Source organism: Adiantum capillus-veneris, chromosome 22, assembly GCF_014529385.1.
Source record: "Adiantum capillus-veneris isolate H3 chromosome 22, ASM1452938v2, whole genome shotgun sequence".
NCBI classification, from domain to species: domain Eukaryota; kingdom Viridiplantae; phylum Streptophyta; class Polypodiopsida; order Polypodiales; family Pteridaceae; genus Adiantum; species Adiantum capillus-veneris.
Window position 1 is genome coordinate 148,879,213 of NC_140952.1, and position 8,672 is coordinate 148,887,884.

An 8,672-nucleotide genomic window follows, 5' to 3' on the forward strand; every position below is an offset into this window, starting at 1 on the left:
TTGTAGCTTCATGGAGGTCCACTATTGTAGGTGGAGGTTGCGGAGAAGCTTTTACCTCTATGGATGCATTACATATTGGATGTGAAGGACAATATAAATGGAAACATAGTTTTTATCATACGCGTATGCTTGCTGAAACATACGTTTGCAGACGCATACTTTCACATGCGTATGATATGTATAAACTCGTTAGGTAAAAAACTGGTTTACATAACCAGTAAAAAACTTTTAACACTTATTTCTAAAGGGGATCGGGGAGCACCACAGACGGAGAGTGAGAGAAGGAGACACACACACACGATGTGGGTGGGGAGACTGTGAAGTGGCAGCTCCCCCTATACAGTATACTCACTAAAAGTATAGGGTAACAGTGGGCGGGCGCCCATGACCTGGGCGACCGATCAAGGCACATAGGCCTTAACCCCAACAACCTCCCACTTAAAGGCCAATGTGCCTTTAAGCAAGATCTACTAGTGTACAACTAATAGAAGGTGAGAGATTCTCTCAACCTATGCCCACTGACTCTGGATGAGCTAGTGCATCCGGCTCTACTGATAGACAAACATCCCGCTGCGGAAGCCACACAGAGCTAGCTCCAAGCTCTGCAAAGAGTCTACAAGAGCTCATGCACTCCTGCAAGTATCGGTCCAATACCTGCAAACCTCCCCTATGCTCTATGTCGAGATCAGTCATCGAACAACTAATCAATCCTGCTGCAAATTCTCCCAATGTAGCTGCTATGTCGGGCCTCGAGATCAACATCTCGTACATGAGGACACCGAACGTTGATGCAACCCTGGCAATCTCTGCCACCTCCAACTCAGAACTCAACTCATGGCAATCATGTCCCCTATCATAGAGACCATGGCACTCTGACTCCGAGCTCTTGAGTGACTCCTCGTGCCCACCACATATCACATGTGTGCCAAGAGTATCCATCTTTCTTGAATCTGCATCAAGCTCTGGCATGAGCATATCAAGAAATGACTCCACAATCGTCGACATCTCAACATCCATGTGAGTCATCTCTGTCATCACCTCTGATGACTCATCCTGTTGTGACTCACTAGAGCTGTCCTGCTCTACCTGTGCATCCGTAGACGCAACCTGCACAACAAGGTCACTTCTCTACACTCCATGCAAAGCATCCTGCAATCCACAAGCAAAAGAGACTTGCCTGCTCTCTCGCTCTCTACCTGGCTGTATGATCACAGAGACAACACCGTCTCTCCCGTGATCCACATGCAATGGGTAACCTGTACCACTCCTAGAACCTCTCGCAATCACTAGCGAACCCAAATGCATCGCAAAAGATCGCTCAAGCAGCGATACTCGACATCCACTATCCCGTAACTGTCTGACTGAGATCAAATCCCGTCTCAGATCTGGCACATAACGCACATGACGCAGGGTAAATCTCATACCACTGGCCAAGGACAAACATACGTCTCCTGCACCCTCAATGTCATACACAACACCATCAACCATGTGCACACAACCAAGTCTCCCACTAGAAAACGTGCTAAACCACTCACGATGCGACGTGACATGGAAAGTAGCATCTAAATCTAGTAACCAATGTGAAGACAATGTGCAATCCGATATGTAATCCGTAGACATAAGATCGTCTGAAGACAAGCTAGATATAAATGTGATATCGCCGTCACAAGCATACTCAGTAACCACCGTACTGATCTCACTAGCATCTGTCATGCCCAAATCTGCATCACGCATATGTCGCCTCTGTTGTCTCAAACGCCTAAAACATCGACGCCTAATGTGCCCTCTATGTCCACAATGCCAACATGTCACCAGCCGGCATACTCGTGAATGTACATGTCTCACATGAGTCCTTGATGACTCAGATCTATCATACATATCATGTAATCTGCGCCAAAGTGCTCTCGAAGTAGTCTCATACATAACAAGAGCATATACAGATTCCGCAAGGTGCTAAGAGAGTGTAGATAGTGCCATCTCCTCTAGCTCCTGCCACTGATCGTCAAACATGTTTGAAGGTCTACCTGCATCACCACTCAATGGTCGATGCAACCCTCGCTGTGTCGATGCATCAAGCATACACTCTCTCCATGCCGCAAAGTCTGACCCATCAAACACGCACATCTGTGAGAGGTCACAATCTGATCGATCACCTGTCTCTGCCATGAGCACAAGTGACAGGCTAGATAGCAAAACCACCTCACCAACAACACCTAGAAACTGTCTACAAATATGGCCAGAACCACAATGTAAAACCTGTGAGACACACTCCAAAATAGAGCTCCCGCAATGTCAGTACAAGCCTCGCTTGCTCTAGTATCACACTACAATCTGTGAGCTAATCACCAAGCCCACATTGTGCGGTATCGATGCATACACACGCACAAATCTCCCACCTGCAGAGAACACCGCACGCAAATGCTGAGTGCAACCTGCAATCTCTACCTAGATCGCATAAATGATACGCATAAAACTCCTGGGAAAATTTCGCCAGAGTTTCGTCAGTAAAACGGCCACAAAACCAGTAACCAAACTGACTGCATGCTCAAAACCATGAGCAACCAAAGCTCATCAAACCGCACTCCAAATGCATGCACCAATCTCCACACTTTGCATACATCATTGCAAACACCTGCAAATCTAGTACACAAATATTTGCTCTACCTGTGACTGCCAAAAAACATGCTCAAGGCATACATTGCCGAGCTCAAAATGCAATCACATTAGTCTCCCTGAGCATCAAACCACATGAGGCATACATCGTATCCTCCCATCTGTGAGGAAACTTGCAGCAAATATCACTCTCACATCTGAGAGCAAACCATGTGTGGAATCCTCGACACACAATAAACAACTGCTGCTGCAGAAAATTCAGCATTCAGAATTTTAAAGTTCTGATATGACGAACGCGTCCGGAGCATGCCAAAACCCCAAGGTAGACTCCTAGATCACATGTATCCAAGTCGGGTGTGAAAGCTATGCCAAAAAACCTCCGTTTCGACCCAAAAACGTAGCGAAAAAGCTCAAGACACCTGTTGTGTCGAAACCGGTATGCAAGCCAAAACACTACAGAAGATGTCCTCAACTGCAAATGGCAACACCTGTGGGAGTACTAGACTCAACCTGTAGCCGGGAGTCAAAACTGGAAGCTCCAAATGGCCGAGCACACATAGCTCAAGACCAAAAAATCAGAGCAAAACATGCTCGCAATGCACCACCCAAAAGGAAAAACACTCTCCGCTGTCGTCGTGACTGTGCACACATGCGCTCCCTCCGCACCTACGCTCTGATACCAATTGAAGGGGATCGGGGAGCACCACAGACGGAGAGTGAGAGAAGGAGACACACACACACGATGTGGGTGGGGAGACTGTGAAGTGGAAGCTCCCCCTATACAGTATACTCACTATAAGTATAGGGTAACAGTGGGCGGGCGCCCATGACCTGGGCGACCGGTCAAGGCACATAGGCCTTAACCCCAACAATTTCTCACTGGTATACATCGTGGTTAAGTGTTCACATGTACTGGTCAAGTGTTCAGATGTACTGTTTTTCATGTTAGATAGGTAAAAAACATATCAGTTTGAAAGGAAAATACTGGTTTACATATCCAATAGATTTTTTTTAACACTTATTTCTCACTGGTATACATCATGATTAAGTGCTCACATGTACTGGTTAGGTAAATAGCATACCGGTTTTAAATGAAAAGACTGGTTTACATCAGCATTCAGAACATTTGAACTGGTTGACACTTATATACCACTGGTACGTACCAAGGACATGTGTTCATTTTTTTTAACACTTATTTCTCACTGGTATACATCGTGGTTAAGTGCTCACATGTACTCGTTAGATAAATAACATACCGGTTTTAAATGAAAAGACTGGTTTACATTAGCAGTAAGAACATTTGAACTGGTTGACACTTATATACCACTGGTACGTACCAAGGACATGTGTTCATTTTTTTTAACACTTATTTCTCACGGGTATACATCGTGGTTAAGTTCTCACATGTACTGGTTAGGTAAATAACATACAGGTTTTAAATGAAAAAACTGGTTTACATCAGCAGCAAGAAAATTTGAACTGGTTGACACTTATATACCACTGGTACGTACCAAGGACGTGTGTTCATTTTTTTTTAACACTTATTTTTCACTGGTATACATCGTGGTTAAGTTCTCACATGTACTGGTTAGGTAAATAACATACCGGTTTTAAATGAAAAGATTGGTTTACATCAACAGTAAGAACATTTGAACTGGTTGACACTTATATACCATTGGTACGTACCAAGGACATGTGTTAATTTTAAATGAAAAGACTTGTTTACATCAACAGTAAGAACATTTGAACTGGTTGACACTTATATACCACTGGTACTGATAGCCGTTTTTCGGCTCTCCATAATTGCCATACTAGATTACTCCACCCTACCAAATTCACCCAAACGCTATGGCTATCCCTACCATTTCACTGTACATAGGCGTGTGTGAGTTAGAGGGCTTTTCCCATATCTTCTTAAAAACCCTCAGCTAGCTAGTCACTGGGCTAGGTGAGCCAAAAAAAATAAAAAATAAAAATAAAAAATAAAAGTATATTATGGCCTCTTTGTGTGTAAATATTTCATTGTATATATGGCCTAAATATAGGGATTTTTTATAATTATTTTGGTATTTTATTTAAATATTTCTACTTAGGTGTGTGTTTTATTAAACCTATGTACACCTTCTTTCATCCTCTTACACCATAAGTATATTTTTTGCCAATATGTATATATTCTAACCTCATTTTTTTCCTTTATACAAATCACTCCCACATTTTCACCCACCCTCGTGAAAACAAAAAATTGATTTCTACTCATTAGTTACGTTTATTATATTATTTACTTGCATACCTTTTCCTCTTTCACCCAAAATAATTCAAGGAGGGACCATATCATATGATTCCAATATCTTTCCATATCCATAACTCCTCCATATTTTTATTATTATTTTTACTCATTATTCTAACACCATGTGCTCATTGAGCTAAAGTCCATGAATAGTCCATACACTAGTCCCACCATGTTTATATTTCTTATTTCACCAATAATCCTCCTCCATGCATGGGTCAAGGGCAACTTGAATGCTATGTATTATAATATGACAAAGGAGGGGCTCACTCTTGGATGCATTGTACAAATTCAACAAAGGAGGGGGCCACTAAAAGACTTTTGCAGGCATAAAAAACAGGCTTTTTGGTGAGAATTTTGGCACCTATCTCCACTCCGAATTTGGAGCGGTGGTCAAAAGAGAAAATGTAGCCCACGCTCTGAATAATCACCTCAAATTTTTTCATGAATTTTGGAGCTACCAGCGGTGAGCTATGATTTTTTGAGTGGACCCCAGTCTGCCCACTTTTCTCACAAGTAGCCCTTAGTCTTCTCTCACCCTTCCACACACCTACTCACTCTTACACATCCCTCCCTCTCCTTCCCTCACTCAAACCTGCAATTTCCATGGCTTCTCCCACCCTCTTCACCATTACCCTTCTCTCTCATCCCTATAGTTCTTTTATGAACCTCTACATACATACACCCTCTCCATGTCTCTCTCTATTGCTTCTATGTTACAATTTCATTTACCTCTCCTAAAATATCTAAAATTCAGCATCTTAACCATGATAACTTCTGCAAATTGAGGATTTTTCATCAACAAATCCTCTTTTCATCGTGGTGGTCAACTGTGGCGGCGGCGTAAAGAAGCGAAGAAGAAGAAGAAGACCAGCGGTCATTTTTTCCACAATCTACACAAGGGTGAGTTCAAGCTTCTTCAAAGCTTCACCATCTCAATGATTCTCTTTTAATTCACCCCTCTTCCTTCATCAAATCAACTCACTCTACCCATTGTAAATGTAACATTAACTTTCTAGTGATTACTAACGACTAACATACTAACACAAAATAGCATTGACCTAACCATAAAAGACACCTCACCTCAAGACATGTATAGTAACTCTCTCTCTCTCTCTCTCTCTCTCTCTCTCTCTCTCTCTCTCTCTCCCCTTCCTTAAAACTTACTTTCACCTTATCTAACATCAATAATGCTCTCTTTTGAGCCCACACCCATGACTCAAGCAGACAAAGAAGGCCCGCAATGTTTTGATATTCAAAAAAATCATAATCCTGATTTGTTAGCTTGTAAATTAGGATTTCCAATAATCTTAATATGGGGTCTCCAACCTATAAATAGGCCCCTCTCCTTCTTGTAAAACAACCTCCAATATCTCACATAGCACCCCAACACTCTATGCGTGAGGAGAGACTTAGGTGTAGCAACCACTTGTGAGCTTCACTCTTGGTGTGAGAGAAGCCTTCAAGCTACACATTGTAAGTGAGAGAGCGTGAGTTCCACAAATCTCAAAACCACTATTGTATATGCTCCTTCATCATCAATAAATTGAGTTTTGGTGCATCAAAGGCGTGATTCGACGTTCAAATCTTCATCCTTCCATTTGTGCAATACGGTTCGGTGAATTCAAGGTGACTTGTGTATTTTGAGTTTTTATCGGTTGATCTTGATTTAGAAAGTGTTTTAGTGTGTTTTTTTCATTGCCATTTTTTGTCCATTGTAAGAGGGTATTGTGGTGAGAGGTCTCCCACACCCTAAGACAGTGTGTGTGTTTTGGCAATGTTTAGCAATCACTAAGCATTGAGTGAGTTTTATACAAGTTCTACGATAGCATCATAACGAACCATCTTCATTTGCAAGTCACAAATAAGGTATTACCCAAGATCCTTTTCTCTCTCTCTTCCCTTTGCTCTAGCTCTCTCTGGTCCAGTTTGTGTGTGTCTTGGTGTGAGGTTGTTTGTGTGTTTTGTGTGGTGCATCTTCTTGGTTGTGCCAAAATCTCTCTTGCGTCCTAGTTCGCATACCATAACTAGGTGGTGCCCCTATCTTGTTTGGGTTTGGCTGTGGGTTTGTTGTTGTGTTGTGCTTGTGGTTTCACCAGCCCCAATTGAGCAGCACGGGAGCCTTGAGGGGTGTTTAGAGGTCGCCTCTCTTGTTGCTCGCCCCGGACCGCCTCAGTACATACCAAGGATATGTGTTTATTTTTTTTAACACTTATTTCTCACTGGTATACATCGTGGTTAAGTTCTCACATGTACTGGCTAGGTAAATAACATACCGGTTTTAAATGAAAAGACTTCTTTACATCAGTAGTAAGAACATTTGAATTGGTTGACACTTATATACCACTGATAGATACCAAGGGCATGTGTTCATTTTTTTTATTTCTCACTGGTATACATCGTGGTTAAGTGCTCACATGTACTGGTTAGGTAAATAACATACCGGTTTTAAATGAAAAGACTGGTTTACATTAGCAATAAGAATATTTGAACTGGTTGACACTTATATACCACTAGTACGTACCATGGACATGTGTTCACATGTACTGGTTTGCCTAGCCAATTAAGTGAAAAAACATACTGGTTTGAAATAAAAATATTGGTTTATAGTAATGTAACATTTTTCTTCAAAGATAATAAAAACCTGCAGTTTTCTTCAATGTTCTTTAACCATATATGTCTTTCTTTGTAGGTGGAGCTCTTTCTCAACAATACCGTGAAATTATAATAAGGCAGCGTGCGTTTGAGTACATGAAGCCATATTTTGTGCGGAAATTGAGAGACCGATATACTTGCTACTGCATTTCACATGTTCAAATGTCCTTCCTAAAGGATGCCATAAATCACATGAGAAGTTCTGTATTCGGTCTACATGGAAAAGCTTGCCAATGTCAATGCAACATATGCAAAGACAATGGTGGATGCAAGGCACCAAAAAACCCTATCAAGAGTGTAACAGCCTTATTGGACTTTATACTGTGTCCAAAATCATATACGTCCACCTTCCATGCCCTTGCTTGCTTGAGTGGTCAATGTAAAAGGTGTGGCCCGGATAAGTTAGATTTTTGTGCTGCAGAGGCTGCATTTATTGCTAAAAATATTGTGGTGAAGATTTTTGAGGACCTAGAAGTAGGAACTTAGCGTGACGGTCATAAGAAGAAAAGTCTTGTCGCATAAGAAAATATCATGCCAGGATCTCTCAGTCATGTTCAAAGACCATCTTAAGAAATACATAATGCATAATTTTGTGTATAGATGGCAAGCATAACAATATAAGGAATGTATACAAAGATTTCCAGAAGATGTTGTTGTGTCAGTTGTTGACTTTGCTGAAAATTATAGTTTCAAAGAACAAAATGAGATTCAGTCCATGCACTGGTATTCAAATCAAGTAACTATTTTTGTGCACATAACATATTTTTGAATTGCAGGTAACGACATCACCCTAGATCAGTATTATTTCTTTTGTATTAATCCTTTAATAATTTTTTATTTTTATATTATGCAGGTGACATCCACAAGACAATTCACTTCTTCATTTCAGATGACAAGCAACATGACACACATTTTGTTCAACACTGTTTTCTGAAACATGTGGAATGGCTAAAGCAATTTAGTCTAAACACAAGGCGTCATTGGGTATGGTCTGATGGAGCAGCTTCACAATTCAAATCAAGAAGACCATTCTATTTCCTTGCCAGGTATACCATGTTCTGACAAACATTATCTGAAGGTGGTTTTAATATAGAGACCTATAATATTGGCATTAAAG